We start from the raw sequence: 21,853 nt of genomic DNA, 5'->3' as shown, positions 1-21,853 counted from the left end.
ATCACTGGCTATAGCAACCCTGATTCCTTAGCATCCAACCTCCGTCTTCTACTGTTTCTAGCACGCCATCGAAGCTTCTTTCATAGGAGTGCACGGTTAGGAGGCAACGCCATCTATTGTATCAGTTCTACAGTAATCAAATTTTTTGATTCTCCATACTATTTTGTTTTCTCTCTTGCGTACGAGATCCTATTATCTGTTGAGCATAGACGTATTATTTTCTTACATTTTTCCTCCCTCTTTTCTACTCTGTCTTTTCTCCCCTCTCTCTTTGTCTCTTATTTCCTCTCTTTTCTATCTTATTTTCTCTCTTTATCTCTTATTTCCACTCTTCTCTCCTCTCTTTTCCCCTCTCATTCCCCTATCTTTTCTCTCTTTTAAAAAACATACACAGCATAGCAAATAACAAAGAGAGGGATACACTGTAATCTCCTCATAGAGCATAACAAATATCTAAGAGAGAGCTCCCTCTGATATACTAGAAACAGTAATTACATTCTCCAAATCAAAGTACTTTGAAAACTATAATTACATTCTTCATTGTTTGGTCTTCGATGAAGTGCTACCCTCTCCTTTGTCATCTCTCTTCTTCTTCTTATCCTTCATCTCTTTTTTCTTTTGCTCCTTACTCCAAGGAGCTTCCTTAGGCATGTGGCCTTCCTCTTGGATGTAGCTTAGCCACGATTTTATGATAGAATCCTCCAAGATTTCGTGATTGGTCTTGTTTTGGTGGTCAGAATAATCCTCGCCCATGGCATGTGTGGAGGGACACAGATGCACCCCATGGAGCGATGGTAGATCTTCCTCCCCATCCTTGATATCATAATACTGATGGTACATCTCCTCCAAGTATGCTATCAGAGCTTCTTTGCTAGGTGCCATTAGGAGTGATAGAGAGAGAGTGACGAGAAGGAAGTGAGGAGAAGGAAGCAATGAGAGAGCAATGAGCAGTAGTAGAGTGGAAGGAGTTGAAGGAGGGTAACGGCGAGAAGGGAGTGGTGTGAGAAGGGATATAGTAGAGGAGTGGTGTGAGACAAAGAATATAGGAGGGGAGACTTTAAAGATTGAGGGAGGATGAAGTAGAGAAGGAAAAAGCAAAAAATCAAATGTACAAAAGTTGAGGAGGATAAAGTAGATAAGGTAATAGGGGACGTGATTGGTGCAGATTGTGGAATAAAGAAGAGTGGATGCAATAAAGTTTCCTAGAATTATCTTTTCATAATATATTGGTGTGCGTGCTATATATAATGTTTTAAGTAGAAGTGAATGTGAATGTAGCTTGTTTGGACCTTAAATTCTTTTATAGATCTTGAGTGAGTGCCCTGATATGATTTGTAACATGTTTTATATGCCCGTATTTGGTTGTTTTTTCCAAACAGATTATAAATGGAATGCCCTCCTCCCCAATAGCTTCCATAATCCCCAACCCACTTTCCCATGTTGTCGTCATTCTAGACATCGATACTCTTTTATCACATGTAGCGAAAACAATTGTGCATGATGCAGATTGGATAAAGTTTAACGTCAAAGTGCATGTGTGTGGGTGGGGTCCAAAGACCGATTGCACATTGAGTAGCATTTTTTTATGGAGGCACAAAACAACCTATAAGATCTCCGTAAGCTTTGGAGAGACTGCGCTTCAAGCCACTCATTAACAAGGAGGAGACTATCAAAGACATAATGGTTTGTCTAGACATCTTCTTGGACCGTGAGTACATTTTCCAAGAAGAGTATAATTATATATTACAAGATGTGAAAGATGAGGTGTTGAGTGACTCGTCTAGCCATAAGGAGGAGGACAGTGCAAGTAATAGTAATGCAAAGTAGTAGACCTCCTCCTCTCTTTAGCAGATGCATGAGAATGTCTCTTTTGGAGACAAATTTTGTTTAAGAATATTCTTTTTGCGAGATTTTTTTGTATATGAACACTCTTTTGGAGATAAATTTTTTACTAGAACACTCTTTTGGACCCAAGTTTTGTATATGAATACTCTTTTGGATACATACGGTAATGTATTTTATGGACATATATGATAATATACGATGAAGTCTTAAGTAAATTTTCTTTTCATAGTTTTAGTAAATTGAACTTGAGTTTTAAGTAGTAAATCATCTTTTAAGTAAAGTGTAAGTATTTATTGATTTTTTTGCTTCTTACCCGCTCTTGTATTTGTGTTTTTTTTGTTGTTTGTGTCAATCCCCCCAAATTAGACATGTCAGCATGAGGTCAGTAGGTTGCACGTCTGAAGAGCACAGACCCTGTGATCAAGGGACCCCTCGTAGGAGGAGACGTTCTAAGCTATACTCTCCAGAGGACTTCGATTCCATTCAACTGACTCCTCAGGGGCCTATGCCTATGACTACCCCTCGGGGAACTCCTTTGCTATAGTAGCCCATGGCTTCATTGGGGGTCCCAATGAGCTTGTCGTATCCAGGAGCAATGCAGAGGTAGTGAGATTCTTCTCTCTCCTGTCCCTAAGGACCTCATCTATTCCCTCTCCTAAACCCTTCGGGGGTAGATCAGGGACATCGATGGCTTTACCTACTCGACAACCGTCCCTTGTAGCCCCTTTTGAGGGGTCATCACTTGGGCGTACCCATCGTAGGTCTAGAAAGAGTAGTTAGGGTCAAGGCTGTTGTGGTGGCACTAGGGATGTAGACGAGTCTACACACTCCCATCCCTCCAAGTCTCCCCTATATCATGAGATGCAGTGCCAGCATTCAAGTCCCTTTCCCTCTCCGCTCACAAGCTGCAGCACCCTAGAGACCACTCGCTCCCTTTCTCCTCACTCCTTAAGCGCTCGCTCCACCCCTCGCTCTAGCTCTGCTACTCCATCCACCGCAAATCCTTTGGACTTTGTTTTGCCCAAGGACCTCATCCTATAGAGTGAACAACTTTGGGGAGGTTATATGGGATAAGGATGGGAAGATGGACAAGACATGAGAGCCAAGGATGCCATCATAGATTCCCTCAAGAGACAATTTCCAAATCCTTAAGGGTATGAGTTTGATCAAAATGCCATGCTTACATGGATGGGGGAGCTCCTTAAGTGTCGTAGACATGAATTAAGGGATGATGTTAAGGATGTTAAGCACAAGGTATGGTGGGTGGAGCCGAAGGATTGGAAGAGATCAAAGAAGGATTAGAAGGAGAATCCAAATGCGTTTGAGCCTCAGCAGGAGCGCGATGACGATATGCCTAAAGACTGTAGGTCCTTTGCACCTCGGAAGCAGTGGTAGACTCGGCAACAATGAGGCATGGGTGGTAAGTATACATTTATCTTCTATTAAACTTCTAATATGTTCAATTGTTCAAATGTCTTGTCATTCATATCTAACTAATTGAATTTGGATCCACATGAATCTGTGATCGGAAGGCCTTTAGGCAATGATGAGTACAGAAGGGTGTTCATAATTACATCCAAGAAATGGTTTAAGGAGAAGGAGAAATAAGGAGTCCACATCAATTGGAAAAGGGTGGCGGTGCATCATGTGAGTATACCCTATTACTCTTTGTTATCATTTGACTATCACCATTGTATTACAATCAACGCTCTTAGTTTTTCTAACTTGTTTCATTCTTAGGGCAGCATGTTTGATCCATCTAAAGATCTGGATGGAGAGGCTGGATCTGAAGAAGCAGTTAGGCTAGCAAAAGAGGAGGGTGAGGGATCAGGCACACGTAGAGAGACCGAGGGCAAGGAGGGCAAGGAGGATGAGGAGGGCACACGCAGAGAGACCAAGGGCGAGGAGGGCAAGGAGGATGATGAGGGCAAGCAGGACGAGGAGGAGCAATAGTAGGATAGGACATTTAGTCATTCAGTATTTTGACACTTCTACCTTTTTGTGGTAGATTACCTCGGCGGATTTGCCATTTTGTAGCAAATTGTTTTGGCACATTTTCCATTACTTTGTAGACCTTTGCAAAATTGTAATGTACACCTCCGTATTTGTAGCATTTAATCATAATTTTAATGGAAAAAAAGTTGATGTGGGATAGGATGGGAGTGAAACAAGTCCCATCCTGTCCCACAAATTTGTTTTAAGCTTCTCCTAAAATGTCGATATATACCGACACTGCAGTGTCGGTATATATCGATGCTTACACCAATGCCCATACCCACACTATCAGGCATATTTTACCGATGGTGAAACTGACTCCCACACCAACGATTTCTTTGTGACATCACACCAACGGACTTTCCAACACTTTCCACTTTTTTTTTTTAAAATAAATCTTCGTATTTAGCATCGATATCGATGTCAAAAAGCGGCCTGTGTCTTGTAGTGAATCTTCTTGAATTGTCTAAGCTTTATCTTGGTACCACAACATATCATCTTGATCATATCACATCCAATCTCATTACTTACAATATTTCTAGACATCAAGGTCAGGGAAGAGCACCCAATGAAAAGTGATAATCTTCTTTATGTGTTACTATGAACAAGTAAGTACCTTTGGGCGACTCCTTCACCTTGTGAAGACATGATATTGAGTAGGTCTTACCAGTTGATACATTATTCAAGGGTAGTGTATATACTCTTACAACTAGTATCTCTCAACACAAGTCACCAATCTCTAAAATGATGACCATCCCTTTGCAAATGGCACTCAAACATAGACAATGTAAACATCATCACCATAAATGACAAGTACCATGACACTTATGAAGTTCATTCTGGAGTCAATACTTAGTCAAATAGATATCTATTAGTGCAACTAGCTGAAATAGATATAGAATAAAATTTTTGACTAGTCAAACCTCTGGGATGGTTAAACTTTGACTAGATTTTGATTGTTTCCCCCAAATCAAAAAATATGAAGCTGGAGGCCAAAATTGGAGCTGAAGTAAGTAGCTCTAAGAGGGTTTTTTGAACATAAATGAAGCCTGTATACCAGAGAGTGTCCCCACCACAAAAGGAATTGCGAAATGTCACGTTGTGGTGCCGTGGAGATATGTGCCTATTCTAACTATGTTTTTGCTATTTTCTCCTCAGTTATTAATCAACTCAATCTCAAAATACATCATTAGATAGATCTTATAATTTCCCTATTGTGGGGCTAAAAGGAATTAGCAAAATTGTACTCCAGCATGACGAGTTTGTTGAAAGTTTGTCAGACAAAGATTGTGTTGGTACGCATGATAGAGGCCAACATTATGCAATTCCTCTAAGCCAAAGAGTCATCCCAAGTCAAAAATGCCTCAGCTCAAATGTCTTGGCAAAGGGCATAGAAGATGAAGAGAACAAGGCTAAGCAAAATTTGGTGAAAACTGATGCAAAAGGGAAAAGAAGGTGGAGAGTGAAAAAGAAGATGATGAGTAGCAGTTTGAAGTTGAAATGGACTAAGGGCTCAAGGAGGGTAGAAAGGCTCTGATACCACAGTGGGAGAAAAGATTGACATCATGGAGTAGAGTGTGGGAACCAAGGGCATAATTGTTCCATTAATTTGAGATAAAATCCTCTCTTTTATAAAGTGGGAGAGAGGGTGGCCTAGATCATAGGCACCTCTCCTACATCATAGCAAATCAACCCTATATCATAGAGACTCCTAAATCTAAGGCACCTCCCCAAGTGGGGGCCTTTGCATTACATCATCACTTATGTCATAGTCTACACACATCATAGCACTTAGTGTGCTACACACACACACACACACACATGATGATCATAGGACAAGCCCTTGATCACACAATTCCCAACAAGACGCGCATGGAAAAGTGCTATTGCATTAATGATTGCAAGCTATTAATGTTATGGCTATTTATGGCAACCTATTAGCAAGTTTTAAATCTCAAACACATTCATATTCAAAACTACTTCCTCAAGGCTTCACAAAATCAATTAAAAGTGTACCACCTTACCATACATATACCCATAGGAAGTTTTCAACATCATAATGGGGCACCAATTCCCAACTTGAAGCCTACCTTTTTGCTTCATGAAAAGTTTGATGAGACTAGTATTGACATCAATGGAAAGGGAACCTCTTTGAATAGCTGCATTGTCCATATCCAGTACATCTTTCCCAATCAATTCCCAAAAGGCCAGAAGAAACTCTACAGTTAGCCCATTTGGCCCCAGGTCGTTAAGGCCATTTCATTTTATATAAAGATTCCTCTAGCTCCACAAAGGTGAAGGGATCATCCAATTGTCTTCTCTTTGACTCAGAAACCCATGGTTGCAGCCCATAAGCCAAGACTCCAAACTACTTGACCATTAAGCTTGGACTATCGGGGCACCTACTAGACCACCAAGATGAGGTTTGAAGATATTAGAAATATGGAAATATCCTCTTTCTACCTTATAGTCTTAATTTAGAATCCTATCAATAGTCTCCTACCACTAGTACTTCCTTCTAGCGGCTTGAAAGAACAACTTTTAGGGACAATCCCCTAATTTTAGCCACATTTGCCGACTAAATATTCTAACCTCAAAGGCATCCACCCATTCCTTTGAAAGTAACTCTTGCTCAACTTCTCTCACAACTTAGTGGCCACTGTAGAGTCATCTAGAGCGAGCATCATTGTTGTCTCATGGAACTCTTAACATTGATAAGGTACTCTCACCTCCACTTAACAACTTTATCTTTCTTGGCCCAAAATTTGGAAAACTGTAGAACCACCCTGATTGAGGCATCCCAACATGCACAAGGGTCCTCATGAAGAGAACTAGTATATATCCGCACTTTCTTAATGCATCTGCAAAACACTTGCAAAGCTAAAAACCTTTTATTGAATTTGAAGGGGATATCTTGAGATCTTTTGGGAGCTAAAGGGAGACCAAAATGCCACAAAGTAGGAACATTATTTGACAATGAGGAATCCAACAAGTAATTCCCCCTCAAAGGGCCCTACATCCACGAGCATTCCCCAAAGGAAAAAAACCTATCAAGTCTCCTAGCTTTAAAATCAGACCCCCTCCTTCTATTCATCCAAGAATAACCATTCAATCCATCAACGTCTATTTCAACACAATCAACATGACCAAACTCTAGAAACACCTCCTTCCAAATCTTCCTTTCCTAGCTGCACACTAATCTAAAAGGATGAGAGCGATTATAAACACACTCAGTGAAATTCCAATCTCTACCTAAAAGCCAACACAAGACAACCAAGATATGAGGATTTAAGAGCAAGAGATGATATGCTTTGAAAATGTTATTGACTGTTGTGGTTCTATGCCCTGTCTAGCTTCACGCAAGAGCCATTCCCTCACCTTGTTTTTCCTCCAAATCTCATAGGCTTTTCTTATGGTTTTCCACAGGGAGCTCTTCCTTAGAGGCATTGAAACTATTTACACCTTCCTATTGAACCTCCATGTCGGGCTCTATTTTTCCAACACCTTGAAGATTCTACTTTGGTGGGTCTTTGATCTGCATCTTAGTAGTTCATGGTCCCTATCAATGTTGGCCTTAGAGGACTATGGCTTGTGTGAAACCTCTTTACTGTGGTACTTCAGGCAAAAGATGAGTCGTTCCTTGAACGTGATTCCTTATCCTTCTCTTTCTAAACGACAATTTTCCTAGGTCCTTTAGCCCACCGTGCTTGCCGGTAGAGACTTCGTTCCTCAAGACTTACCAACTTCCAAGGGAGAGTCCTTCTACATCTCATGGGGCTCACTATGTATAAACCCTATATATCATGTGAATTCAATGCTTATTTGTAAAATACCTTATTTGAAAGTTTCTCTAGAATAAAATAGACCCTTTTTAGATTCAATCTGTAAATACCCCCTTTATTTGATACCCTTCCATGTGAAAATATATAAAAAAGGGGATTTTAAAAACTCATTCTATTGAACCCACATGGTATGCTTACATATTTATGAGTGACCCCCTTGAGTTGTACTGTTATGGATAAATTTGTCTAAGGGAAAAAGGCATAAATATGAGTGTGTGTTTGTATGTGTGGCAATAGTATAATAAACTATGGTGTGCATAGGGCCCAGGGTTGAGGTGGCAGGGCATGACCATGTGCCACCCTTCCACGTAAGAGGACCCATAAGGTGTGTTGTACATAATCCATGGTAGTAATATTATAAAATGTAAGGTGGCATGGCTCCTCCATGTGCCACCCCTCCACCTAGGCGGTCCCATGCCTACATTTAGTGAGATATGGCTCAAAGTCCATGGGAGAAGTAATATAAAATAGGTGGAGATGGATACTATATTGGGTTATTCCCTCCATGTAGGATAGGCCCATGTGGGGGAGGTATAGAAGGTCCGAGAATGCAAGTTAAATAATGGGGAAAGTAGGATGAGGTGGCAAGATTCCTTGTGCCAACCCTCCACTTCTCCTCCTAGAGGTTTGAACGTATTATAAAATTTGGGAGAGACCAAGGGAGTATCATAAACTTGAGATATGGGGCTTGATTTATGTGAAAAAATGAGGCAAAGGGTTGTCGTACGCAATTGAGAGTGTGTAACCACCTAGCCCACATCGGAGACTTTCCACACACACCATGCATGTGGGAGGATGCATTTATTGGGAGAGACCCCCTCTCTTGGCTATAAAAGGAGGGGGCTATTCCTTGATGAGACACGCTGATTCTTGTAAAGCCACCTAGCTAGTACTTTGATTTCCCCCTTCCCTTTCTTTCAAATAAAGCATGGCCCTCTTCCCTTGATGTCTCCATATTTACATTCCTCCTCCACCCATGTACATACTCCTCTTTCCCCTCTCCCTCTCCCCTTGTGCCATAGTCTCCCTCTTCTTTCCCTCCCCTCTTAATTCCTTTTCCCCACCCATGTTAATGCTCCTCCCCTCACGTTCCCTATTCCTCTATGGCCCTCGAGCATCGCCATACCTATCCTCTAGCCTCTTGTCTTGATTTCTTTTCCGGCTAATAGAAATGGTGTTGCTGCTGGGATTGAAATCTCCACGGCTAGTGGTGTAAAATCTGTTACTCTATGACTGGGTGCGGTGCTGCGGCCTCTTCTGTGCATATTTCTCTACTTTTATACCTCCAAACTGTGTGCCTGCCCTGTCTCTATGGTTGCAAAACCTCCCTGCTTCTGCACTTTCAGTCTGCATGCGTTTCCTACGTGTATTCTGGCTGGCGAATCTTCTGCTCGTACCGGTCGCATTTGTAGAGCTGCATCTGTGCTCCCTCTGAGCTCCTGCGCACGTCCACTGTGTACACCCACATGCATCGTAGACAAATCGCGACGGTTTTCTAGGCTCCTGCGTCTTCTGGTCGCGGACAGTTTTTTTGGGCTTCTGCAAAACTATAACAGATCCCGTGCCCCCCCTCTCTCTTCTCTTCTTCTTCTTCTATTTCTCTTCTCCTTCTCCTCTCCTCTCCTCTCTTTTTATTAAAGAATGGGATTTGAACCCAAGACCTCTCCCTTCACAAAAGGGAGACTTATCATTGGGCCAACAAGTAGGAAGTGATGAGAATGTAATGATTTTTGTATATATATTAAAATCTCGAGAACTGTAACTCTCTAACCATGGGGAGTTTACTCTTGCTGTAAAAAGCAAAAGTATTTCATTTCATGTGCTCTATTCACATCTCCTACTAGATCACCGATTCGGAACTTTTCCAAGTTCACTTCACGGACGCATGCCACACAAGGAGGGTGGATATTTATGTCACTTCTCGACGAGTTTAAGGATTTGGTACTTTGTCCTCCGCTCATTACAGCTACCAATTGGCAAGATCTCTTTCTTGATCTTCATGTCGACCTTCAACGGCTGATTGTCTGGCGCATTGTTCAAGGAGACGATGGGTGGGATGATACACCGTGGATGATTCAAGGTGAAGAACTAATGATACACTGGGAGAACTTTGATTTTACTTCTACTCATTGTGTGGTGATCGAGCTACTTGCTGCTTGCTGCTTCGAAGGTAATTAAAAGGGTGTCCTTCTTCGAAGGGTGGGATGCTCCCCAAGCTTGGGGGGAGATTTGGTGCATCTGCCTATTAATTCCCGTGGATAAGCTCATCTTGAATGGTTTATTCTCAATCTCACTATAAAGGTTTCTAGGCCTCGGCTATGGTTGGTAATGTTTCGACCAAGGAATCCATTTGTACCTAATCAATCTTCTGCACCTCATTTCAAGCTTCAAGTTGTAATTCTTTTTATTCTAAAGATAAACTATCAACAAAGGATTGTAAGTTTATTTGGTGCTGAATGTTTGGCTCAAGTATTAAATTCTCCCCACCCTCTCCTTCTACCTATCTTGGACTACCGAGAAACTTGGGATGTTTGAATTTTAGTCTTGGTGTGATGACATCTTGGATCCTTCAATTTGATGGAGCTTACAAACCTTCGACCAAGGCTACTGGCGTGCGTGTGAAGCTCACTTCACCGGGTGGTGAGGAGTATTATTATAGCAAGTCTGCACCTGCAAGTACTTGCAACCAAGCTAAGTACTCGGCACTCATTTTTGGGCTACAAAAGGCACAAGAACATCACATCAAGAAACTTGAGGTGCAAGGAGATTCTCAACTAGTGTGTGAACAAGTTAGTGGAAGGTGGAAGTTGCGGAGCAAAGGCTTGGTTCCATGACATCAACAAGCATTGGAACTTTGCAACCAATTTGAAGAGGTAAAAATTCAGCATATCCCTCGAGCTCAAAATATAGTTGCTGATTTCTTGGCACATGAAGCTTGTACTTCAATCACGCATGACGCGAGTGAAAGCACCACCCCAACAAAGCTGCAAGCCACGAAGAAGCGTGATCATTTGTAAGGAATGCAAAGATTGTGGTCATCATGAAACTAAGTGTTGGGCATATTTGATACGAGTTTACCGACTTCGGAAGATCATCAGAAAGGTCCTCAAGGACATTGCTCAAAAGAAGGATGCCAGACCGCACACCCCTTGAAGAAATAGCATGGTGACTACAAGAACTGGAAGAAGCTGAAGGTGATGTGCAAGCTCTCCAACTGTTGACATTTGTCATGGCATTCTTGTTTGCCTTGATGAACAACCTCATGCAGTGCCACGTCTCTAACCCTCGCTTGTAAAGATGGCTGCGATATCATGAGGGTTGGTCCTTTTAAGATTGTCTATGAGCTATGCTATGCTGAAAATTCTTCCGGGGTAGTATTTCACAATACACCAGTCACACCCTACCCTGCCTATGTGTGCTATGTGGATGTATCTTCACCTGATTTTCAGTTCAAGCTACCTCTTTCCATTGTTTACCCATAGATAAGCCACATTTCGTCTCTCTCTTTTCCATTTTCCAAGCATGGCTGACATTCCCGTGTTTTGTGGATGGGTTGAAGAAAATCCAAATGAGTATCTTGTGGCCTTCAAGCGCCATTGTGTTTCTCTCAACTTTCTTACTGAAGATAGATGGCTGTTGGTTCTTCCCACATTTCTAGAGGGTTTGGCTCAAAAGTGTGGTATGAGAAGAAGGCCGAAGACGTTCACCAAACCTAGCCAAGGTTGACAGTAGCGATGATTGAGTATTTCGGCAAAGAAGAGGAGCCGGAGAATGTGTACCTGCAGGTGGTAAACTTGAAGCAGTCAGAAGGTGAGACGACGCGTCGATATGTGGATCGAACGGCTGTGCTCCTGGACCATTTAATTGCCATGCAGGAGGATAATGCCAGATTTCGAGCTAGAATGACTCAGCATGTGTTGGGCTACCTTGTAGCAAGAACAAGTAACGAATTTCGCCTCAAGCTTAAATGGGAGAATCCCTCGAGAATCCAGAAACTATGGTGCTAGCACATGAGATTGCTCAAAAGTTTAATAAAGTTCAGTCTGACCCCGCTTCAAAGAAGATGATTAACCCCCTCAATTCTTGCAACAACAACCTGGGGGGTCTAACTCAGGGGCATACTCCCACCCCTCATCAAGGATGTATCCTCCGCCTCCACCTCAAATGTATGGTCCTCCCTTAGATGCTTACCCTCAACAAGGTGTATATTCTCACCCTCCGCCTCGAAGATTTCCCCAGCCTCACCCACGAGCCTCCCTCCTTTCTACTCCCTCGGCCCCTCCAGCTAAAGAGACCCCCCCTACAAAAGAACTCGGAGTCAATGACCTAGCCAAGGCCCTGAATGATCTTCGACTTGAGATGGTGGGCATCAGAACTCAAGCCAACTGCCCTCCAAGAGACCGTGCTAATTTTGTATGCTACAAGTGCCACCAGAAGGGTCATTATCGCAAGGAATGTCCTAATATTCCAAGGGTGAATCTTCTAAGTGAATCAAGCACTGAGGATTCTGACGTAGAGATCCTTGACCTCAGGAAAAGTTGTACCACCTCGGATCCCTCTCCAAACCATGGACCAAGCCGCCCCAGGAAGAAGGTGTCCTTCTCAGAGCCCTCAGATGATGAGATGGCAGACCCACCAACAGAGAAGACTAAAAGATCTCGTAGGAGTAAGTAGTCGCCCTCGGATTTTCCCATCGGCTCGGGGCAAGAAGACTATACGGTCATCCAGGACCTTGCTCATCATTCTTTGAGCATCACGCTCCCTCAACTAATAGCATTAAGCCCTAAGGTGAGACGTGAGCTATAGCAAGGGCTCTCAACAAGGAGGAGCAATAAAAAGGGAAAGGTACGAGAAGTATCTTCTATCTCTAAATTGATCGGCACCCACATATAGTAGATGTCATCATAGATAATTGCCGTGTCAAAAATGTGTGTGTTGATGGGGGAGCTGCATGTAATATCATGATGCCCCGAATCATGAAGAAATTGAATTTGAAACGCACAAGGCGTTTCTCTACTAGAATCAAGGTAGCAGATGGTCGACGACTTGCCACCCTGGGAGTCATTGAGGATTTTTCCATCACTGTCAATGGGTTGACCACCACCGTCAATTTCTATGTAGTGGACATCGAAGATACAGGCAGGAGTTACCTAGCCATACTCGGGAGACCATGGTTGAGAAAGAGTGATGCAGTCAGCTATTGGAAGACAGGACACATGTCTTTTGGTACTTCTAAGGAGAAGATCCCGATGCAACCAGGTGCCACGGAACCAGAAGAAGAAGAGAAGCAAGACATTGATACTCTCTCATCCTCGATGTCTGAATCAATGGAAGGATCAGACGGGGGGGAGGAGTTTTTGATGAGGAAGTTTACATGATGGGGGTGTCTCCAACCCCACCACCGGCAGAAAAGGTAATAGCTAGTCCTCAACAGCTTGAATCTATGCTTTCCCCAGACCTCACTCCAAGTGAGAAAGATGAGTTCCTAGAAATGTTCAAGGATTTCCTTGACCTCTTCGCAACTAGTTACCGCCACGTTCGCCATGTGACTACCATAGAGCACAAGATAGAGCTGAAGCTTGATGCAAAGCCTATGGGTCAGAAGTATAGGAGATTACGGCCCCTACAAACTGATGCTTTGCACTCAGAGTTGCGGAAACTTGTAGAAGCTGGGTTTATTACTCCGATTCACAATACTAAATGTGTTTCACCAGTGGTAGTCACCCCAAAGAAAAACAAGTGGCAGGTCTGCATCGACTATAAGAAACTCAATGCGGCCACCAAGAGGGATCATCATCCTCTGCCCTTTCAAGACCTCATTCTTGAGAAGGTAAGGCGTCATGAGATGTATACTTTCTGTGATGGTTACTTTGGGTTTTATCAAATCAGAATTGCTGAAGAAGATGTGCTTAAAACCACATTTGCCACACCTTGGGGGACATTTGCATTCAAAGTAATGCCATTTGGCCTCACCAATGCTCCTGCTACCTTTCAAAGATTTATGCAGATGGTGTTTGCTCCTTATTTGGGGGATTTCTTGGAGGTGTTTTTAGATGATTTTTGTATATTCTCGTCACGTAAGGAGCACGTCATGAAGGTTAGGTTGGCCTTCCAAAGGGTCAATGATGTGAATGGCAGTCTCAACCCTGAGAAATGCACCATTGGAGCCACTCAAGGGAGGTTACTAGGACATATTGTCTCGTCTGAGGGAATCAAGCCTGACCTCGAGAAGGTAGAAGCCATCCTCAAGCTCTCCCCACCAACAACCAAACGTTAGGTACACTCATTTGTCAATCGAGCAGGATACTATCGCCGCTTCATTGATCAATATGCTTCTTTGACACGACCCATGACTATGCTATTAAAAGATGGGGTTGATTTCTCTTGGGATGAGGATTGTGATCATGGGTTTGCACAAATTAAGAATGCTCTAGCTTCAGAACCCATTCTACGCAATCTTGATTGGTCAAAGACTTTCTATATCAATCCTGGGTTTGGTGAGCACACTCTGGCGGGTAATCTTCTCCAGCAAGGGGAGGATCAGTTCATGTATCCTGTTTGATTTGCTTCTCGACAATTGCTCGAAACTGAATGACGCTACTCTAAGGCTGACAAGCATGCCTTGTCTTTGGTGTTTTGCATTGAGAAATTTAAGCATTATGTGGCTGGAAAGTCCTTCATTATAATCTCTAGCAATGATCTTGCAAAGCAGATTCTTCAATCACCAAATCCCATGGGCCGATTGGCCAAATGGTTGGCAGTTCTACAAGAATATGATTTTTCTTTCAAATTTGTAAAAGGGGGTTGTTCCAACTTGAAGAATGCTTTGATTGATTTAGAGGAGTGCCTTGATGTAACCCTTATAGTGGCCATAGAAGTTGGGGATCTATGGTATGGTGGTATCTACAGGTTTCTGACTGCTTTCTCCTTTCTTCCAGAAAGTACTAGCTATGAGGGAAAGAAGATCCCAGAGACAGTAGGCGCTACACCCTCTTTAATGGGGTGTTATACCATCAAGGCATGGATGGAGTACTAAGACAGGCCATTGATGCAGATGAAGTACCTAAGGTATTGAAGCATTATCATGATGGATTTTGTGGAGGCCACTATGCCAGTGACTATACAGCTAAGAAGATTTTACATGTTGGATACTATTGGCCGACCTTGTTCAAGGATGTCACTTTGTATTGCAAAACCTATGAACCATGCCAATTCCTTGGTAGGAAGGATTTGCATCCTGAGAAACATCACCCAGTGATGTCCATCCATCTGTTTCAGAAGTGGGGAATAGATTTTGTCCGGCCCTTGCCCATGACTGCCCGCAAAAAGAAGTATCTTCTGGTAGCCACTCAGTATGTCACTAAGTGGGCTGAAGCTATCGCCCTCCCCACTGCAAATGGTAAGGCAGTTTCAAATTTCATATTCGAACGTATCTGCACAAGGTTTGGGACACCCATGGAAATAGTCTCTGACCATGGGAGTCCATTCTTAAATGAAGCAGTGGAGTTACTCATGGATCACATGGCTATTGATCATCGCACTTCTAGCATCCATGGGTCAAACGGAGCGGACCAATGGCCTCCTTTGTAAAACCATGGGAAAAATGGCCACAGGGAACAGGAGCCAGTGGGATCAGAAGGTCACTGAAGCTGTGTGGGCTTACAACATCACTCATAAAACGTCTACAGGTCACACTCCTTTTAAATTAGTGTATGGAATTGAGGCAGTTTTACCACTAGAGATAGAGATTCTGGCCTTGAGATTGGCACAAAAACAGAGGATGACAGAAGATGAACATGTAGAGGCCAGATTGGTACAACTTGAGAAGTTAGATGAAACCTGACGCCTTGCACTACACCAAACAGAGATCCAAAAGAATCGACAAAAGGCTCGCTTGGATGCTAAGATTCGCAAGGGATGGAAAAGACACTTTGCTGAGGGGGATGTTGTGCTATGCTTTGATAACAGATTGGACCACCAAATGGATAAGAAGTTTCTGCCACTGTGGACCGGTCCATACGTAGCAATGGGTCTGTACAAGTTCAGGAGCTGCATGAGCCATATGGCAAGAAGGTGATCAACAAGTGTTACCTCAAGCCCTTCTTTGTGCGTGATGGACCCACGCATGGAAATGATGTGCATTCCCTGCCTGGGGGGGAAACTGTTATGGATAAATTTGTCTAAGGGAAAAAGGCATAAATATGAGTGTGTGTTTGTATGTGTGGCAATAGTATAATAAAATATGATGTGCATAGGGCCCAGGGTTGAGGTGGCACATGACCATGTGCCACCCTTCCACATAAGAGGACCCATAAGATGTGTTGTACATAATCCATGGTAGTAATATTATAAAATGTAAGGTGGCATGGCTCCTCCATGTGCCACCACTCCACCTAGGCAGTCCCATGCCTGCATTTAGTGAGATATGGCTCAAAGTCCATGGGAGAAGTAATAGAAAATAGGTGGAGATGGATATTATATTGGTTTATTCCCTCCATGTAGGATAGGCCCATGTGGGAGAGGTATAGAAGGTCCAAGAATGCAAGTTAAATAATGGGGAAAGTAGGATGAGGTGGCAAGATTCCTTGTGCTAACCCTCCACTTGTCCTCCTAGACATTTGAACGTATTATAAAATTGGGGAGAGACCAAGGGAGTATCATAAACTTGAGATATGCGGCCGGATTTATGTGAAAAAATGAGGCAAAGGGTTGTCGCACACAATTGAGAGTGCGTAACCGCCTAGCCCACATGGGAGACTTTTCCACACACACCATGCATGTGGGAGGATGCATTTATTGGGAGAGACCCCCTCTCTTGGCTATAAAAGAAGGGGGCTATTCCTTGATGAGACACGCTGATTCTTGTAAAGCCACCTAGCTAGTACTTTGATTTCCCCCTTCCCTTCCTTTCAAATAAAGCGTGGCCCTCTTCCCTTGATGTCTCCATCTTTACATTCCTCCTCCACCCATGTACATACTCCTCTTTCCCCTCTCCCTCTCCCCTTGTGCCATAGTCTCCCTGTTCTTTCCCTCCCCTCTTAATCCCTTTTCCCCACCCATATTAACGCTCCTCCCCTCACGTTCCCTATTCCTCTATGGCCCTCGAGTGTCGCCATACCTATCCTCTAGCCTCTTGTCTTGATTTCTTTTCTGGCTAATAGTACATGTCACCACTAGTAGAGGGAAATAATTTCTTTTGGTTGTCATACAAGTCATATGAGTGAGTTGTTTCCCTCTTCTCACCTAGTTCCAAACAAGTATAAGTTGGCTTTTTGGGGCAATTATGAGAGAAGTGTTTGGACTCACTGCATATGTCACGGGCGTTTTGAAAGGTTGCAAACCCAACTTGTTGGGAAAGGATCTCCACATAATTCGAAACCTCTTGAGACTTGTTCCAGAGGATCTAACAACCATTAGAGAGAATGCATGGGCAAAAACATGAAAATAAACATTCTTGACCATGAAATGGGATCTAATAGCTGTGATATTTTTCACAAGCCTCAATCTTGATGCTTTTAAGGGCATTGCAAAGTATCATGGCCACCATAAGATATCATTTTTATGACTAGAAAACCACCGATCCATTGTCTTGAACCAGAAGAGAGGATGCATGGGCAAAAACATGAAAATGCTCATTCTTGACCATGGAAATGGGATCCGATGGCCATGATATTTTTCACAAACCTGAATATAGGTGCGTTTAAGGGGCCTACAAAGTTCCAAGGCCCATCGAGTCCCATTTGCATGACCAAAAGACCACTGAGGCAGTTTTTTGAACCATCAGAGAGAATAGTGGGCAAAAAGATGGAAATGGTCTTTCTTGACCATGCAAATGGGATCTGATGGGCATGATATTTTGCACAGGCCACAATTAAGGTTATTTTAATGGCCTTGCAAACTATTTTGGCCATCGTATCATTTGCATGACTAGACGACCACCGAGGCATTTTTTGAACCATAAGAGAGAATGCATGGGCAAAAGCATGGAAATGTTCTTTCTTGACCATGAAAATTGGATTTTATGGACATGATATTGTTCATGGGCTCAATCTAGGTGATCTGAAGGGCCTTTCAAAGTATCATGGACATTGGGTCCCATTTCCATGACTAGAAGACCTTTGAGGCATTTTTTTGAATCATGAGAGAGGATGCATGGGCAAAAGCATGGAAATGTTCTTTCATGACCATGAAAATGGGATCTGATGGAAATATTATTTTGTATATGCCTCAATCTCTATGATTATTATTACCGTGAAGATCAGCTGGCATAAGTGAGCTCGCAACCCGACTTAAAGTCAAATATTTCCTCATCACTCTTAACTCCTAGTTTGTAGAGTTTTAGCAATATATAGTATAAATTCTAACGACATACAAGATGTTCCAGGTGGCCTAAGTGAACCTCCAAAACTGGCTCATTTACTTTTTTTTAAAATATAGTTACATGCTTATAAGTAAATACATACGCTAAAATTAAGAAAAACATACACACAAACATAAGCTTTTCCGAAAGTAAATCATTTCATGCATCTTGTTATGTCTACTATCCCATTTTTCCAAAACTTGCTAGTATCTATCTACGATATTTCATGCAGCTAGATTGAAATCTTAAGTTATATAACTAAACTAAAATCCCAAGCCATGCAACTAACAAACTCTTTACCTAGTCCTAAGTGACAAGTCTTTATAAATACTACTCTAGAATCTAGACAAGTTACAACTTAAACACTTCATGCAAAAAATGAAAATCATCTATTTTTCCAAAGCTATGTACAATGTCACATGCAACTAACTTACTCTTTACCTAATAGTATGTAAATGCTAATTATCCAATTAGTATCTAAGTGCAAGTTGATTCCAACCGGCAAAAGCGAGCCCACCATCGACACCAAATACTGTTTTGAACTTACAAGGATTAACAAAACTTACAAATTTCTTTGTAGCTTTGTTTATCCTCTTTCTTATGCTTCTTGTCTTTCCCAAGACTCCATGGAATTCTAGGAATCTCAATTACATGAATAGTACGAGCGCGGTGCTATTTTATATATTATTAACAACACCAAGCGATGTAGCTAAACATCGATCGGTGTAGTTAATTATACCACTCGGTGTACCTAACACCGAGCGGTATAATAGATTACCGTGCGGTGTTTTATCGATATACCAAGCAATGTATGGATATACCTCTCAATAATTGATTGGAGCCGGTTCCGGTTAAAGTTAGCTACTACTGGGGCAGTAATGCGGGATAAGTGGTCAAGATAAGTGGTCGCCAGCGCAATGGTTGGTTGCACACTAGGATATTAATTGCCACCAATGCGATGGTTTGTCTCTATTATTACAACATGAATTGATTGGTTGCACACTAGGATATTAACTGCCACCACTGCGGTGGTTTGTCTCTAGTATTACAAGATGAATTGGTTGGTTGCACACTAGCATATTAACTGCCACCAAAGCGGTGGTTTGCTTCTATTATTACAAGATGAATGGCATGCAATTCATTCATTTAGAATTTGTGGTCATAGCCTGGTGGTTAAAATTTGACAATAGTTAAAGAGAATCAACCTGCAACTAAGGAAAATGCAATTGGACCCCATGACGTGCAATAGGTGACTAAAAACAAGCACAGTGGTTGTTTGGGATATACTGAAAACAAGCGTGGGGTTAATCTATCGGTTGGGATTTACAAAAACAAGCGCGGTGGTTATTTGGGACACATGATGAGGATTCAGGTGGCCTATAGATTGCATATTCATCGAAGAGACATGGGCATCGATCCTCCCCATGGAGCAATGCTCCAATACGACCAGATCTCAAGTCATTCGCAACCATCGAGCTAGTTTAGGACAATCACATTAAGTCCAAGCCAGCCTAGTAAATCATTCCAAAGCTCAAGCATGTGTATTGTGTGCTCGTCAAACATCTTGCGTCCTATTTTCTTTCTACAAATTTTCTTGCCTTTTGGAGAAACTCTCATATTTTCGTACCAAAATGTCATCACTATTGCAATGACTTCTACACTTAGGCTATCTCTCCTTTTCTTGCATTTTGTTGAAGCCCATAGACTACTCAGATTGAGATGATTGGGCATTGCTTCCGCTCTGCATGCATCTCCCGAGGTGTTGGTAGGGTTTTCACTCTACAAAAACTTTACTCCTCTCTTTTTTCTCTTTTTCCCTCGGGGTGCCAACTCAATGTGTAATATGTTACTACCCTAGTCCAAAAACCAAGATATGGGGGGACAAGGTCCATATATAATATGAATGTATTTCCTTTAAAAGTTTCAAATATGCAAGGGAAAATAAGAAAAATTTCATGTCCCACCTCCCATAAAATATAAGGTATATACCTTGAAAAATATGCAAGATTTTAAGATTTGTACATATTTTTCATAATATGTGAGGCCCAAGGAGGGGGGTCTTTTGGATGAGGGGGGGTTTTTTATTAAAAAAACACTAACAGATGAAAACCCATCTCCATTAAAACCAATGTAACTTTTTCATGTGTTACCCAAATTTCAAGGTATAAAGACATATTTGAAGCTCTTTTAGTGTAGAACATAACCTTGTTAATTTGAATAATTTCTACTCATGGCATATTGTACTCAAGATTTTGATAAGTTTTCTTACTAAAGGGAGTTGGCACCTCAGGCTTTTTCCCGTCTCTTTTTCTCTTTTTTTCTCCTCTATTTTCTTTATCCCCTCTCATTTCCTCTCTCTCTTTTTTTATTTTCCTCTAATTTCTCTCCTCCTTTTCCTCTCTTTCTCTCCTCTCTTTTCCCTGTTTCTCCCCTCTCTTTTCCTCTCTTTCTCTCTTTCTTAGTCTCTTTCCCTCCTCTCTTTTCTCCTCTCTTTTCCTTCTCTTCTCTCTTTCTCTCTTTTCCCTCTTTCTTCCCTCCCCTCTCCTCTCCTTCTCTCCTCTCTTTCTCTCCTCTCTTTCTCTCTTTTTCCTCTTTCTCCCCTCTCTTTTCCTCTCTTTCTCTCTTTTTTCCTCTCTTTTCTGTTCTCTCTTTTCCTTCTCTCCTCTCTCTCTCTCTCTTTTCCCTCTTTTGCCCCTCCCCTTTCTGTTGCTTCTCTCCTCTCTTTCTCTCTTTTCCCTCTCCCTTCCCTCTCTTTTTCTCTCTTTCTCTCTTTTTTCCTCTCTTTTCTCCTCTCTTTCTCTCTTTTCCCTCTTTCTCTCCTCCCCTCTCCTTTCTTCTCTCTTCTCTTTTCTCTTTTCTCTCCTCTCTTTTCCTACTCTTCTTTCTCTTTTCCTCTCTTATTTTCACTCCTCTCTCTCCCTCCCTTTCCCTCCTCTCTTAATTTCTTTCCATCTGCTCTTAATTTCTCTCCTCTCTTTTCCTCTTTCTCTATAAAAAATAGAAAAGGAAGACTTAGTCGAGACACTTATAGGAAAGGAAAAGGTCAAGCTTATAGCAAGTCAAGTCTAGTTCTTGTGACCAAGGATTTTCTTGTTGCTCTCACTCTCACTTGCTTCCTTGTTGCAATGACCCCTGCAACGTGTAGGAAGCTACCCTAAGGCCCCAGCCATTTCAAGTTCTATATCCACAATACCATCTACAATCTCGCCGTCAACAACTCCTTCCAATTGGTGTATAGATCTGGCCCGACAAACTTCATCATGCCAAACCCTCTTTCTTTCGGGGTGAGATCAATGTTCAAGGACCCCATCACAGAAGGCCCGTTCAACACCTCCGTACAGATCAGGATTGCCTAGGGCTTCTACATCTTCAACAACCAAGTAGATTACATGCTCTTACATGCCTTCAGGACCACCATTGCTTTTGATCAGTACAATGGCACCGTAAGCAACTTCTAAGCTTGTGGAGATTGACCATACATCTCTTGCAAGGTGGACTCTCTCCTTCGACCTCAACCTCTACTATTGATCATCAAAATGTGCCGACAAACGTACTGTAGCACCCCTACGCCACTCTTATTAGATCTCCCTGTAGCTCTGAATCCATGTTTCCTTATTTGCCACCATGAAATAAAATGCATTTAAAGCACTGCTATTGTGAATGTTGCATCTCCATTCCGCTACCAAAATGAGAGCTAATTGTGGACGTCATTCATGTAGCTGCAACTACATGTCTGTCTTATCCAAATGTCAATGATGATACGGCGTAAAAATGATTTTAGCAAAATCAGTAGATCTTTTAAAGAGAATTT

General features: G+C 42.2%; 1 pseudogene; it reads left to right on the top strand.

Annotated features, from left to right (window-relative positions):
* The first annotated feature begins 21,167 nt into the window (after positions 1 to 21,167).
* Positions 21,168 to 21,570, top strand: LOC147890709 (uncharacterized; annotated as a pseudogene).
* Positions 21,571 to 21,853: the final 283 nt, after the last annotated feature.

This window comes from Dipteris shenzhenensis, chromosome 18 (assembly GCF_047967505.1).
Source record: "Dipteris shenzhenensis isolate YYH24624 ecotype China chromosome 18, Dip_SZ_1.0, whole genome shotgun sequence".
NCBI lineage: Eukaryota > Viridiplantae > Streptophyta > Polypodiopsida > Gleicheniales > Dipteridaceae > Dipteris > Dipteris shenzhenensis.
Note: the sequence above shows the minus strand (reverse complement) of the source record. Positions and strands in the feature narration are given on the sequence as shown.